The 16,735-nt window shown below is 44.3% G+C and overlaps 1 pseudogene; it reads right to left on the reverse strand.

Moving 5' to 3' along the window:
- Nucleotides 1-1,609: 1,609 nt before the first annotated feature.
- Nucleotides 1,610-16,429, reverse strand: LOC121843308 (annotated as a pseudogene).
- Between the last annotated feature and the right edge of the window lie 306 nt (nt 16,430-16,735).

The following is a 16,735-nucleotide window of genomic DNA, read 5'->3' on the forward strand; positions in this document are numbered from 1 at the left end:
CAGATTACAAAGTTATCATTTCCTAAAATAACTTTTCAGATATTTTATATCTGATCAAATAGTCTTCTGATTAATGAATTATTTATTTTAAGATGTCACTACAGAGTTGATAATTCTAACAATTGAAATGCTAATCCTTTACACATGAACGCTCACTCATTCGGGAACAATTGCAATCAATATCTATATTTACGCTCAGTGTGTCATCTTGACCACTGTTGAAAAGTTTGTTTCTTTTGTAGAATTGTCCATCTCTCTCTCTCTCTGTCGTGGATATAGTGAATAGTTCAGAGTGACATTCATTCATGTTGTAGAATGGATGTTTCGGCGGTTGTCGTTCTTCGCGTTCAATGATACCGAATTCCTAGCTGCAGACTAGTAATTAATATCAAAGACTTGTTCTTATTCTGTCGGTATCGATAGTCTAAGAGTTTAACCACGTGGTATGGTTAAAAGATTCAGCAATGGTCTGCAACCTTTGTACTCCTGTGATTGAGAGAAACATGGTCTGCCTGAGAATTTCTCAAAATTGGGTTTTATAGGGAATTGCAGAAAAGGGGCTGTCCCAGGATGCCTGACCCTAACTGGGCTCAGGGGCGGTCCTCTGATTTAGTTAAACTCAAAAGGGAATTGGAGTTTCCTTCATTAAACAGTCCAAAATCACATTACACAATTTTACAAACAGTATCATACTCACTCACTCATTCATCTTATACAACAATTAGATGTAAATCTCATATCTGAGGCTATTATATAAACCGTGTCATGGTAATGTGGCCACACCACCTCCCATGAGCTTCCCAAATTGTAACAAATGGACCAGTTCATAGCTGGATTCTTCACCGATCTTTTATACTTTCTCCGGAACATGAAATTTGTTCAGACCTCAAGTTCTGTGAGGTGGAAGAAATTCCTTTGTTCTCTATGAAAATTATCTTACACTGTGTGGCCATGAGGAGATCCTCAGGAATTTATGACCTCTCTCTGACCACAGCAGCCTAGTTGAAGGAGGAAAGGGAGAGGGGGATGGGGCTTGCTGTATCCAAAGAGGGCAACGTCATGACACTATATTACACCTTACTATACTGTACCTTACTATACTGTACAATACTATACTGTATCTTACTATATTATACCTTACTATATTGTACCGTACTATATTATACCTTACTATATTGTATCTTAATATATTACACCTTACTATATTACACCTTACTATATTATACCTTACTCTACCTTGCTATACCTTGCTATATTATACCTTACTCTACCTTGCTATATTATACCTTACTATACCTTACTATATTATACCTTACTATATTATACCTTACTCTACCTTGCTATATTATACCTTACTATACCTTACTATACCTTACTATATTATACCTTACTATACCTTACTATATTATACCTTACTATACCTTACTATATTATACCTTACTATACCTTACTATACCTTACTCTACCTTGCTATATTATACCTTACTATACCTTACTATATTATACCTTACTATACCTTACTCTACCTTGCTATATTATACCTTACTATACCTTACTATATTATACCTTACTATATTATACCTTACTATACCTTACTATACCTTACTATATTATACCTTACTATACCTTACTATATTATACCTTACTCTTCCTTACACTACTGTACCACAAGACCACCTTACCCTGTTAGAGTTATAGTGGTGTAGGTTTTGGAGGGTTAGGCGGTGTTGTGGTGTTGGAGGGTTAGGTGGTGTTGTGCTGTTGGAGAGTTAGATGGTGTTGGTACTCACAGAAGCAGAGAAACAGGGTGTCAACACACATGCTGTAGACACTGAAGAAGCCCTGAGCGATGAGGTAGGCTCCGGCCATCACTGTCTGCAGAGGAACATTACGACAACATAGCTGCATGAGTTCTAACAGCACCAATCAATACACTGCTGACAATACATACAGTAAATGTAACTTTAAAAATACACGGCAGTTAGCAACACAGGCTACTGCGTTAATAGTCTCATATCCGCCTCCCGAGTGGCGCAGTGGTCTTGGCACTGCATCACAGTGCTAGCTGTGCTGCTAGCTGTGCCACTACAGATTCTGGGTTTGAGTCCAGGCTCTGTTGCCGCTGGCCGCGACTGGGAGACCCATGTGGCGGTGCACAATTGGCCCAGTGTCGTACGGACTAGGGGAGGGTTTGGCTGGGATGTCCTTGTTCCAGCGTGCACTAGTGACTCGTGTGGCGTGTTGGGTGCAATGCACGCTGACACGGTTGCCAGGTGTACTGTTTCCTCCGACACATTGGTGCGGCTGGCTTCTGGGTTGGATGAGCGCTGTGTCAAGAAGCAGTGCGGCTTGCTTGGGTTGTGTTTCGAAGGACGCATGGCTCTTGACCTTCGCCTCTCCTGAGTCCGTACGGGAGTTGCAGCGATGAGACAAGACTAACTACCAAATGGATACCGCGAAATTGGGGAGAAAAGGGGCTAAAAGATAAATAATCATCTCATATCAAAGGAGGTTCTACTAAGTTCAACAGTGAAAGAAACTACATGAAAATCAGCCATTTTCATGATCTCATTTCTAAATCCATTTCAAACCTGCATACAACATCTAATACAGGGTTTCCCTAACTTGGTCCTCGGCCCCCAAGGAGTTTACGTTTTGGTTTGTCACCTAGCATTACACAGCTGATTCAAATGATCAACTAATCCTCAAGCTTTAATCATTTGAATCAGCTGTGTGGTGTTCGGGTAATAAACTAAACTTGCACCCCTAGGGGTCCCGAGGAACGAGTTTGGGAAACGCTGGTCTAATGTGTTCATCGAAGATAGAATGTCAATGAAGAACTGTGAGTGTTGAGTGTTTGGTAACAACACTGTTGCATGGACGTACCAGGATGGGAACCCAGTAATAGTTGAGCATCTCGGCCTGGAACGTGTCACCAGGCAGGCGGATTTGTCCAGAGAAGAAGAAGAAAGCCAACACACCTGATAAAACAGAGACAGGTCAGCCATTAGATCATTATATTAGTCATACTTCCTTAGTGAAGGAAAACAAGATGCTGATAATAAACACAACCACTGAAGATAAAATGGCCAACACAATAGTTACAGTACTATGCCTTATACTATTTCATGTGTATGAAGATTCTTATAATATCAGAAGTCCAGACACAATATATTAAACTCAGTATTCATTAAGCCTGAAATCCAGTCTGTTTGTGTTTATTAGTTAACCTTTATCTAACTAGGCAAGTGAGTTAAGAACAAATTCTTATTTACAATGACAGCCTACTCCAGCCAAACCCAGACAACACTGGGCCAATTAAATCCAATTGGATTTCAGGCTGCTATTCATACTTAAAGTTCAAACAAATGTGAGTTCATGTAAACTTCTCTTACCAACTATTGCCACCACTAGTAGTTTGCCAAAGAATATGAGCATGTCTGTCACTCTGTCCAGTAGCACCACCCTGTGGCCAACGAGAGGATGACACATTAAAGAATCTTGACAACCGGAAGCATCTTACATAGAAACTAATATCAATGTCTTCGACTATAATGGAAGTGAAGGAAAAATAAAAATAAAAAGAGAGAGCAGAAGATCGACCAACCAAATAAACCCAGTCTTACCGTCCGATGTGCCTCATCAACAGACTGTATGCATTTTGGCTGACACACAGAAGCTCTCCCCGTAGATGGCGATCTATCATTCAGAATGATGCATTACTGACATTACTGACGAGGATGAACTGCATGTTCCTACACCCAGAATAAATGACCAACTGAGCTAGAAGAGGTGGATGCTAATGGCTGCTAAAAGGAATGCCAGACAGTGACAGACAGTCATGTGACTGACCATGATATAAGCGTTCCTGTTGAGGATCTTCAGGAAGTATTCCAGACACCAGAAGCAGCATCTGAGACAGTTAAACAGGAACCGACCACAGGCACTCTGAGAACCTGGAGACACATCACAACATGGGATTCCCTTTAGTCAATGACTGGGGAATCATACAGTCACATCAATAGGATGCTCCCTTTAGTCAATAAAACCATACTGTGTGTATGTGTGTGTGGTGTAGTGTGTGGTGTGTGTGTGTGTGTGTGTGTGTGTGTGTGTGTGTGTGTGTGTGTGTGTGTGTGTGTGTGTGTGTGTGTGTGTGTGTGTGTGTAGGTGGTGTAGTGCGTGGTGTGTGTGTGTGTGTGTGTGTGGTGTGGTGTGGTGTGGTGTGTGTGTGTGTGTGTGTGTGTGTGTGTGTGTGTGTGTGTGTGTGTGTGTGTGTGTGTGTGGTGTGGTGTGGTGTGGTGTGTGTGTGTGTGTGTGGTGTGTGTGGTGTGGTGTGTGTGTGTGTGTGTGGTGTGTGTGTGTGTGTGTGTGTGGTGTGTGTGTGTGTGTGTGTGTGTGGTGTGGTGTGTGTGTGTGTGTGTGTGTGTGTGTGTGGGTGTGTGTGGTGTGGTGTGTGTGTGTGTGTGTGTGGTGTGGTGTGGTGTGGTGTGTGTGTGTGTGGTGTGGTGTGTGTGTGTGTGTGTGTGGTGTGGTGTGGTGTGTGTGTGTGTGGTGTGGTGTGTGTGTGTGTGGTGTGGTGTGTGTGTGTGTGTGTGTGTGGTGTGGTGTGTGTGTGTGTGGTGTGGTGTGTGTGTGTGTGGTGTGGTGTGTGTGTGGTGTGGTGTGTGTGTGTGTGTGTGTGTGTGTGGTGTGGTGTGTGTGGTGTGGTGTGTGTGTGGTGTGGTGTGTGTGTGGTGTGGTGTGTGTGTGTGTGGTGTGTGTGTGTGTGGTGTGGTGTGTGTGTGTGTGTGGTGTGGTGTGTGTGTGTGTGTGTGGTGTGGTGTGTGTGTGGTGTGGTGTGTGTGTGTGTGTGTGTGTGTGTGTGGTGTGGTGTGTGTGTGTGTGTGTGGTGTGTGTGTGTGGGTGTGTGGTGTGTGTGGTGTGTGTGTGTGTGTGTGTGTGTGTGTGTGTGTGTGTGTGGGTGTGTGGTGTGTGTGTGTGTGTGTGTGTGTGTGTGTGTGTGTGTGGTGTGTGTGTGTGTGGGTGTGTGGTGTGTGTGTGGTGTGTGGTGTGTGTGTGTGTGTGTGTGTGTGTGTGGTGTGTGGTGTGTGGTGTGTGTGTGTGTGTGTGTGTGTGTGTGTGTGTGTGTGTGTGTGTGGTGTGTGTGTGTGTGTGTGTGTGTGTGTGTGTGTGTGTGTGGTGTGTGTATGTGTGTGTGTGTGGTGTGTGTGTGGTGTGTGTGTGTGTGTGTGTGTGTGTGTGTGTGTGTGTGTGTGTGTGTGTGTGTGTGTGTGTGTGTGTGTGTGTGTGTGTGTGTGGTGTGTGGTGTGTGGTGTGTGTGTGTGTGTGTGTGTGTGTGTGTGTGTGTGTGTGTGTGTGTGTGTGTGTGTGTGGTGTGTGGTGTGTGGTGTGTGTGTGGTGTGTGGTGTGTGGTGTGTGGTGTGTGTGTGTGTGTGTGGTGTGTGGTGTGTGGTGTGTGTGTGTGTGTGTGGTGTGTGGTGTGTGGTGTGTGGGTGTGTGGTGTGTGTGTGTGTGTGGTGTGTGGTGTGTGTGTGTGTGTGTGTGTGTGGTGTGTGGTGTGTGTGTGTGTGTGTGTGTGTGTGTGTGTGTGGTGTGTGGTGTGTGTGTGTGTGTGTGTGTGTGTGGGTGTGTGGGTGTGTGGTGTGTGTGTGGTGTGTGGTGTGTGTGTGTGTGTGTGTGTGTGTGTGGTGTGTGGTGTGTGTGTGTGTGTGTGTGTGTGTGTGTGTGTGTGTGTGTGTGTGTGTGTGTGTGTGTGTGTGTGTGTGTGTGTGTGTGTGTGTGTGTGTGTGTGTGTGTGTGTGTGTGTGTGTGTGTGTGTGTGTGTGTGTGTGTGTGTGTGTGTGTGTGTGTGTGTGTGTGTGGGTGGTGTGTGGTGTGTGTGTGTGTGGCCTTACCCCTGGTCCTATGGTTCAGGTACTCCAGCACCAACCTGACTAGCTGGAAGCAGGTGAGGAGGAGGGCTCCGAATGCCAGAGAGCCCACGTGGTACCTTCCAGGAATGGAAGAAATAAACACATTTCATAATGAACTCCATATGAACACAGGAGCAGAACCCAACGTCTGCTACTGAAATACACCACAGTAGACGCAGTCTAAAAAGATATGACATCAAATATCTCTTCACACTGACCCATCATTATGCTTAGCTTATCTACTACAACTAGTGCCCTCATATTCAAGATACAGGTAGGTAAGCTTTGTGGTATTTTATTAGGATCTCCATTAGCTGTTGCAAAAGCAGCAGCTACTCTCCCTGGGATCCACACAAAACATGACATAATACAGAACATCAACAGACAAGAACAGCTCAAAGGCAGAACTACATACATAAAAAAGGCACATGTAGCCTACATATCAGCAGAGACACACAAACGATCTGGGTCAAATAGGGAGAGGCGTTGTGCTGTGAGGTGTTGCTTTATCTGTTTTTTGAAACCAAGTTTGCTGTTTATTTGAGCAATATGAGATGGAAGGAAGTTCCATGCAATAAGGGCTCTATATAATACTGTATGCTTTCTTGAATTTGTTCTGGATTTGGGGACTGTGAAAAGAACCCTGGTAGCATGTCCAGTGGGATAAGTGTGTGTGTCAGAGCTGTCTGGCTTAAGGCACAATCCTATGTCCCCACCCACAGAAACCCTTAGTCCCTCATGTCTTACTGTAGAGTGCGTATGAAGCACTGGGACAGGGCGAAGGGTGAGATTTCTGCAGGCTTGCTGAAGGCCCAGTAGTATGAAGCAAAGGTCCCAGCCAGGGTACATTGGCCCAGGGCGATGACAAAGTTCACACACCACAGGAAGGCAAAGATGTTGAAGACCTGCAGGTAAACCAGGTTCTGCTGGAACAGGCCCGTGTCATCGTACCTGAAGAAGATGCAGCGCACCGACGGGCAGTATGGGTAGGCCGAGGAGTTGAACGTCTGGGTAGGGAGAGGAGAGGACAGGGGAGGAGGAGAGAAATATGAGACAAGTGGGAGGCAGTGGTTCCCCTAGTTTACCTAATTTCAATGTGGGTTGCAAACATGGGGTTCTGACATCAGAATCATTTGTCAATTGAAACCAATAGAAGCGAAGCCATCTACCTGTGGCTTGCAGGTCTCAGAGCCGTTGATGAGACTACACTTATCTACAGAGGGGTCGCTAAGAGACACCACTCTGTAGAGAGGGGCCCCTGATGTGACCAAGTATCTGTGGGGAGCCTTGAGTCAAGGACCCAACCAAACTAAAGGCAAAAACCAGGGGTTGGAAACAAAATGATTTTCTGTTTGTTTTTTTACATTTAGCTCGACTTTACCAATCAGTGTGGATAGAGCAGCTTGCTATGGAGAAGGCAAGCTATTTACATGACTTCACCAATCAGTGTGGATAGAGCAGCTTGTTATGGAGAAGGCAAGCTATTTACATGACTTCACCAATCAGTGTGGATAGAGCAGCTTGTTATGGAGAAGGCAAGCTATTTACATGACTTCACCAATCAGTGTGGATAGAGCAGCTTGCTATGGAGTGGGCAAGCTATTTACATGACTTTACCAATCAGTGTGGATAGAGCAGCTTGCTATGGAGAAGGCAAGCTATTTACATGACTTCACCAATCAGTGTGGATAGAGCAGCTTGTTATGGAGAAGGCAAGCTATTTACATGACTTTACCAATCAGTGTGGATAGAGCAGCTTGTTATGGAGAAGGCAAGCTATTTACATGACTTTACCAATCAGTGTGGATAGAGCAGCTTGTTATGGAGAAGGCAAGCTATTTACATGACTTTACCAATCAGTGGATAGAGCAGCTTGTTATGGAGAAGGCAAGCTATTTACATGACTTTACCAATCAGTGTGGATAGAGCAGCTTGTTATGGAGAAGGCAAGCTATTTACATGACTTCACCAATCAGTGTGGATAGAGCAGCTTGTTATGGAGAAGGCAAGCTATTTACATGACTTCACCAATCAGTGTGGATAGAGCAGCTTGCTATGGAGTGGGCAAGCTATTTACATGACTTCACCAATCAGTGTGGATAGAGCAGCTTGCTATGGAGAAGGCAAGCTATTTACATGACTTCACCAATCAGTGTGGATAGAGCAGCTTGCTATGGAGCAAGCTATTTACATGACTTCACCAATCAGTGTGGATAGAGCAGCTTGTTATGGAGTGGGCAAGCTATTTACATGACTTCACCAATCAGTGTGGATAGAGCAGCTTGTTATGGAGGGCAAGCTATTTACATGACTTCACCAATCAGTGTGGATAGAGCAGCTTGCTATGGAGGGCAAGCTATTTACATGACTTCACCAATCAGTGTGGATAGAGCAGCTTGTTATGGAGTGGGCAAGCTATTTACATGACTTCACCAATCAGTGTGGATAGAGCAGCTTGTTATGGAGTGGGCAAGCTATTTACATGACTTCACCAATCAGTGTGGATAGAGCAGCTTGTTATGGAGTGGGCAAGCTATTTACATGACTTCACCAATCAGTGTGGATAGAGCAGCTTGCTATGGAGTGGGCAAGCTATTTACATGACTTCACCAATCAGTGTGGATAGAGCAGCTTGTTATGGAGAAGGCAAGCTATTTACATGACTTCACCAATCAGTGTGGATAGAGCAGCTTGTTATGGAGAAGGCAAGCTATTTACATGACTTCACCAATCAGTGTGGATAGAGCAGCTTGTTATGGAGAAGGCAAGCTATTTACATGACTTTCACCAATCAGTGTGGATAGAGCAGCTTGTTATGGAGAAGGCAAGCTATTTACATGACTACCAATCAGTGTGGATAGAGCAGCTTGCTATGGAGAAGGCAAGCTATTTACATGACTTCACCAATCAGTGTGGATAGAGCAGCTTGTTATGGAGAAGGCAAGCTATTTACATGACTTCACCAATCAGTGTGGATAGAGCAGCTTGTTATGGAGAAGGCAAGCTATTTACATGACTTCACCAATCAGTGTGGATAGAGCAGCTTGTTATGGAGAAGGCAAGCTATTTACATGACTTCACCAATCAGTGTGGATGGAGAAGGCAAGCTATTTTGACTTACCAATCAGTGTGGATAGAGCAGGCTATGGAAGGCAAGCTATTTACATGCTTCACCAATCAGTTTAGAGCAGCTTGTTATGGAGAAGGCAAGCTATTTACTGACTTCACCAATCAGTGTGGATAGAGCAGCTTGTTATGGAGAAGGCAAGCTATTTACATGACTTCACCAATCAGTGTGGATAGAGCAGCTTGTTATGGAGAAGGCAAGCTATTTACATGACTTCACCAATCAGTGTGGATAGAGCAGCTTGTTATGGAGAAGGCAAGCTATTTACATGACTTCACCAATCAGTGTGGATAGAGCAGCTTGTTATGGAGAAGGCAAGCTATTTACATGACTTCACCAATCAGTGTGGATAGAGCAGCTTGCTATGGAGAAGGGCAAGCTATTTACATGACTTCACCAATCAGTGTGGATAGAGCAGCTTGCTATGGAGAAGGCAAGCTATTTACATGACTTCACCAATCAGTGTGGATAGAGCAGCTTGCTATGGAGAAGGCAAGCTATTTACATGACTTCACCAATCAGTGTGGATAGAGCAGCTTGCTATAGGCAAGCTATTTACATGACTTCACCAATCAGTGTGGATAGAGCATCTTGTTATGGAGAAGGCAAGCTATTTACATGACTTCACCAATCAGTGTGGATAGAGCAGCTTGTTATGGAGAAGGCAAGCTAATGACTTTACCAATCAGTGTGGATAGAGCAGCTTGTTATGGAGAAGGCAAGCTATTTACATGACTTCACCAATCAGTGTGGATAGAGCAGCTTGTTATGGAGAAGGCAAGCTATTTACATGACTTCACCAATCAGTGTGGATAGAGCAGCTTGTTATGGAGAAGGCAAGCTATTTACATGACTTCACCAATCAGTGTGGATAGAGCAGCTTGTTATGGAGAAGGCAAGCTATTTACATGACTTCACCAATCAGTGTGGATAGAGCAGCTTGTTATGGAGAAGGCAAGCTATTTACATGACTTCACCAATCAGTGTGGATAGAGCAGCTTGTTATGGAGAAGGCAAGCTATTTACATGACTTCACCAATCAGTGTGGATAGAGCAGCTTGCTATGGAGAAGGCAAGCTATTTACATGACTTCACCAATCAGTGTGGATAGAGCAGCTTGTTATGGAGAAGGCAAGCTATTTACATGACTTCACCAATCAGTGTGGATAGAGCAGCTTGTTATGGAGAAGGCAAGCTATTTACATGACTTCACCAATCAGTGTGGATAGAGCAGCTTGTTATGGAGAAGGCAAGCTATTTACATGACTTCACCAATCAGTGTGGATAGAGCAGCTTGCTATGGAGAAGGCAAGCTATTTACATGACTTCACCAATCAGTGTGGATAGAGCAGCTTGTTATGGAGAAGGCAAGCTATTTACATGACTTCACCAATCAGTGTGGATAGAGCAGCTTGTTATGGAGAAGGCAAGCTATTTACATGACTTCACCAATCAGTGTGGATAGAGCAGCTTGCTATGGAGAAGGCAAGCTATTTACATGCATTGGACAGACAAGTGTAGGGCGTGAGATGTGACTGAAATTTTGCGGGTGGGGGGAGAGCGAGAGAGGGTGGAGGAGGAGTCTTGGCTTGAAGCACTGGGCATCTTGCTGTTATGACATGCATCATCTGAATTAGGGCCACAGAATTATACCTACGGAGGAGCGGCTCCTATGAAGGAACTTTGAATGTCTTTGAACTTGAGAGTTGGCTTAACGATGGACCACAAGCTTGTGTGTGCAGAGCAGCACAATAATTAAAATGAATCCAATGTGAAATGTGTTAACAATAGTATCTGAAAAGATTAATCCATTCTTCTGTACTAAAAAGCCTCTCTCCCCAATTTCTGAATCACGCTTGTAACGTCAGAAGGCTACAGTAGACTATACTTTGAAGGGGAGGGGCTACAGTAGACTATACTTTGAAGGGGGAGGGGCTACAGTAGACTATACTTTGAAGGGGGAGGGGCTACAGCAGACTATATTTTGGAGGGGTCGGGGCTACAGTAGACTATACTTCGGAGGGGGAGGGGCTACAGTAGACTATACTTCGGAGGGGAGGGGCTACAGTAGACTATACTTTGGAGGGGAGGGGCTACAGTAGACTATACTCCGGATGGGGAGGGGTTACAGTAGACTATACTTCGGAGGGGGGCACAGTAGACTATACTTCGGAGGGGGAAGGGGCTACATTAGACTATACTTCAGAGGGGCTACAGTAGATTATACTTCGGAGGGGAGGGGCTACAGTAGATTATACTTCGGAGAGGGAGGGGCTACAGTAGATTATACTTCAGAGGGGAGGGGCTACAGCAGACTATACTTTGGAGGGGAGGGGCTACAGCAGACTATACTTCGGAGGGGGAGGGGCTACAGCAGACTATACTTTGGAGGGGGAGGGGCTACGGTGGACTATACTTTGGAGGGGAGGGGTTACAGTAGACTATACTTCGGGAGGGAGGGGCTACAGTAAACTATACTTGGGAGGGGAGGTAGCCTACACACACACACTGATAAAGATTTTCAGTTGGCAGGCAGACACTGGAATACGTTTCTGAGTGACAGAGACTCTTTGCATAGGCGCTTTGTTGCGTTTTTTTGTGGGACTGTAAAAAAATGCCTGGAACCTAAAAGAATGTTATTAACCGGTTCCCATGCTTTTAAAATAACAGTTCTGTTCCAGAACAGTATAGATCACTTTCGTTCCCGATTCTCTCTCTGTTCCTCTAAAAAATGTTGTTCTTTTCTCGTTTTCTGTTCTGTTCCAACCCCTGGCTAAAACACACATGACAAAATAAGCAGTGAAAATAACCAGTTAGCTTATGCATTAGAAAGCATTGGAAATGGAAACCCCATGTATGATGGGCCAAAGGATACAGGGAGGTCATTCCCCAGTAGGCCACACACACCACCAGCAGAACAAAGGTAAACAGAGGGTAAAGCAGGGTGGACATCAGGTAACCCACCACCCTGCCAACAGAACACACACATTACACATCATTTCATACAGGATAAAACACTAATAAATACAATAAATCAAATCTGAGGCAATGTCCGACCTGCTGGACTCCTCCATGAGAGCAACAGCAACAGAGAGTCTCCTCCTGAGACAACTAAGCACCAGAATCAAAATGGACTCCCACACGCACAGGATGATCACTGAGGAAAGAAAGAAATAGTGTTTTTATTGAGCTGACCAGGTTTCCCTTGTAAAAGAGGTCCTCTGACCTCAATGGGACATTCTGGATAAAAAAGGTTAAATTAAATAGAAACATATGCCAATCTTTGGACACAGGAGGCTGGTGGCACCTTAATTTCGGAGGATGGGCTTGTGGTAATGGATGGAGCGGAATGAGTGGAATGGTATCAAATACATCAAACACACGGTTTCGCTTCGTTCCAGATACTATTATGAGCTGTCCTCCCCTCAGCAGCCTCCACTGATATAGGCCCAATATAACCCATAGACAGTACATAATGATCAAACTCACAGAAAGCAAGCCAGGTCTCTTTGACTTGAAGGTAGACTGAGATATTTGTATTGAAGCTTAGATCACCAAACTTCAGTTTAGAAGTGCTGAAATGGTAGTATTCTGAGTAGCAATGCCATATTCCTGGGGAGGAGAAGAACACATTATGCAAATTCTGTCATAATTCTAGATTGAACAGAAAACCAGATAAGGCCAGTATGTGAGTATAAAATAGTGATTGCTGGATACAAAACATTGGAAAGTCAAAATAGTAAGCAAAGCATGTTGACCCTTGTCTTTCTTGTCTGCAAGCAGACAGACAGACAGACAGACAGACACACAGACACACAGACACCACCACCACTTGATCCCTACATATGATCCACATAATCTAGTCCAGGCCAGGCTGCAGGGCTGTATGAGCCAGACTTACCGTAGCCTCCCACCACCAGAAGTCCCACCATGAGAATCCAGACCAGGACAATGGCCAGGTACCTCAGCAGCAACAGGAACACCACACTGACTAGCAGAGCCAGCGTCAGACCACTGCAAACACAGCACGCAGCAAACTGTTGGAGAGCAGCTGAGGCATGGTATGGGCATGCTAAACACTCTGACTGACTGGCATTAGTGTTGGTTGGTTGACAAGCAACTGTCCAGAGAAACCACCAGACCACTGCAAACAACTAGACATCCAATGTCTATACTGACATACCACTTCTAATACATGGTCAACACATTGCTTCATACTAAGTGGTAGGATAGTGTGGATATTGGAACAGAGACAGCTCAGGCATGGTATAGACATACAGTGTAAAACACCAGTGGACTAGTTGGTGTTGGTAGACTGACAAGATTTACTGTTGGTTGGTTTACTAGCGTTAGTACCGGTTGGCTGTTGACGGTTGGCGCGGCTGGTAGCCTAGCGGTTAAGAGCCGACTAGGGGAAAATCTGCCGCTGTTCCCTTGAGCATGACACGTAACCCTAATTGCTCCTGTAAGTCACTCTGTTTTTTAAAATCAGATTTTACTGCTTGTGTGAGTTCCTTGATGTGGAATAGAGTTCCATGTAACCATGGCTCTATGTAGTACCATGGCTCTATGTATAGTATCATGGCTCTATGTAGTATCATGGCTCTATGTATAGTATCATGGCTCTATGTAGTATCATGGCTCTATATAGTATCATGGCTCTATGCAGTACCATGGCTCTATGTAGTACTATGGCTCTATGTAGTACCATGGCTCTATGTAGTACTATGGCTCTATGTAGTACCATGGCTCTATGCAGTACCATGGCTCTATGTAGTACTATGGCTCTATGTAGTACTATGGCTCTATGTAGTACCATGCCTCTATGTAGTACCATGGCTCTATGTAGTACTATGGCTCTATGTAGTACCATGGCTCTATGTAGTACCATGGCTCTATGTAGTATCATGGCTCTATGTAGTATCATGGCTCGATGTAGTACTATGGCTCTACGTAGTACCATGACTCTATGTAGTACTATGGCTCTATGTAGTACCATGGCTCTATGTAGTACAATGGCTCTATGTAGTACCATGGCTCTATGTAGTATCATGGCGCTATGTAGTACCATGGCTCTATGTAGTACCATGGCTCTATGTAGTATCATGGCTCTATGTAGTACCATGGCTCTATGCAGTACCATGGCTCTATGTAGTACTATGGCTCTATGTAGTACCATGGCTCTATGTAGTACTATGGCTCTATGTAGTACCATGGCTCTATGCAGTACCATAGCTCTATGTAGTACTATGGCTCTATGTAGTACCATGGCTCTATGTAGTACCATGGCTCTATGTAGTACCATGGCTCTATGTAGTACCATGGCTCTATGTAGTACTATGGCTCTATGTAGTACCATGGCTCTATGTAGTACCATGGCTCTATGTAGTATCATGGCTCTATGTAGTATCATGGCTCTATGTAGTACTATGGCTCTACGTAGTACCATGACTCTATGTAGTACTATGGCTCTATGTAGTACCATGGCTCTATGTAGTACAATGGCTCTATGTAGTACCATGGTTCTATGTAGTATCATGGCGCTATGTAGTACCATGGCTCTATGTAGTACCATGGCTCTATGTAGTATCATGGCTCTATGTAGTACCATGGCTCTATGTAGTATCATGGCTCTATGTAGTACCATGGCTCTATGTAGTACCATGGCTCTATGTAGGACTATGGCTCTATGTAGTATCATGGCGCTATGTAGTACCATGGCTCTATGTAGTACCATGGCTCTATGTAGTATCATGGCTCTATGTAGTACCATGGCTCTATGTAGTACTATGGCTCTATGTAGTAACCATGGCTCTATGTAGTACTATGGCTCTATGTAGTACCATGGCTCTATGTAGTATCATGGCTCTATGTAGTATCATGGCTCTATGTAGTACCATGGCTCTATGTATAGTATCATGGCTCTATGTAGTATCATGGCTCTATATAGTATCATGGCTCTACGTAGTACTATGGCTCTATGTAGTACCATGGCTCTATGTAGTACTATGGCTCTATGTAGTGCCATGGCTCTATGTAGTACCATGGCTCTATGTAGTGCCATGGCTCTATGTAGTACTATGGCTCTATGTAGTACCATGGCTCTATGTAGTATCATGGCTCTATGTAGTACTATGGCTCTATGTAGTATCATGGCTCTATGTAGTACTATGGCTCTATGTAGTACCATGGCTCTATGTAGTATCATGGCTCTATGTAGTACTATGGCTCTATGTAGTACCATGACTCTATGTAGTACCATGGCTCTATGTAGTACTATGTACCCACTGTGAGATAGTTGGAAGCCCAGACTTACAGTAAGATCCAGTACCAGGAGGAGGCAAAGTCCTCAAAGACCCTCACTCCTACGGCCTTTCTGTTGAAGCCTGATATCAGTGAGCTGGAATAATGGAAAGATATAGTAGGTTAGGAGACAGTGATGATCTGTTTAGCTACACATATTCTGTGTCCCAAATGGCACCTTATTCCCTATGGGTTCTGGTCAAAAATAGTGCACTACAAAAGGAAAAGAGTGCCATTTGGGACACAGGCGTATAGTATCTACAGGAGAATATTAATTCATTGGATGAATGATAACCCCATGGCGCTTCTGATGCTGTTGACTGTCTCGTTGACGGAGGCCATTCCGGGCAGAGTGAAGTTGGAAGGAGCACTTTTGAGAGCATGTAGACTGGGCAAACACCTCCCCAGAGCTGTAGTGATTCAAACGGCAACATACGGACGAGTAGAGTGAGGAAAAGGTTCAGAGTGGATTCACCTCAGTTTCCTGCTGTTTCACTTCATCCTCTGTACCATGATTATGTAGACATCCTTTTTATTTTATTTAACCTTTATTTAACTATTATTTAATGTACACATTAACAGTCCTGTCAGTAGATGTGAGGATGGATGCCATGTTAAACTACTTCACCTGATTTACTTGGAACAAGGAAGGACGGACAAAGTTCTGCATCAAGGATCTCTTGGACAGTCTGAAAGAGAGAGTACAGGACCAAACATGACTACAAGGATGGCCAATATACAGAAGAACTGTATAACAGACGCAATCATGTAGAAACTACATCTGTTTCTAATCAATGCCTCAAATTAAAATGTTTTCCAATCAACCAAACCCTTTAACTCAGAATGAAACAGACATAAACTACACTGTAATGTAGCTATGCTTGACAGATTGCTTGGGGCTAATGGTCCCACACACCCAGTTCCAGTCTCTATAAGCACATTGATAACAGTGTAAAATGCCCTGTACCCAGGTGGTGGTAGTCAGGTTGAGGCTGTGGTCACAGTACTGCTGATGGAAGAAGTCTTTGGGATTGGCGTCGGGGTCATAGGCAGCAGCAGACAGCATCCAGAAGTGAGACGGACACTTAGGGACACACACCTGCAGAGGAAGGGACAGAGAGATGGGAGGGACCAGACATTAGTGTACGGCAAACCTTGATTTCCCGCAGTCTCACATTTGACGTATCACAGGTAACGGAAGTGTGAGTGAAACCATCAGGAGAGAGAGTGAGTCAAATCTAAAATGAAACCCTATTCTCCAAATGATGTGGCCCCATACTGTTGACTATTACATGAAGTGGTATGTGTCCTAAGCTACATGTTGTACCCTATGCATTATGTCCTATTTGTTAAGTCATATGTCCTACGTGACTCTGGTCAAACGGACGGG

This window comes from Oncorhynchus tshawytscha, unplaced genomic scaffold (genome assembly GCF_018296145.1).
Source record: "Oncorhynchus tshawytscha isolate Ot180627B unplaced genomic scaffold, Otsh_v2.0 Un_contig_5816_pilon_pilon, whole genome shotgun sequence".
In the NCBI taxonomy this organism is placed as follows: Eukaryota; Metazoa; Chordata; class Actinopteri; order Salmoniformes; family Salmonidae; genus Oncorhynchus; species Oncorhynchus tshawytscha.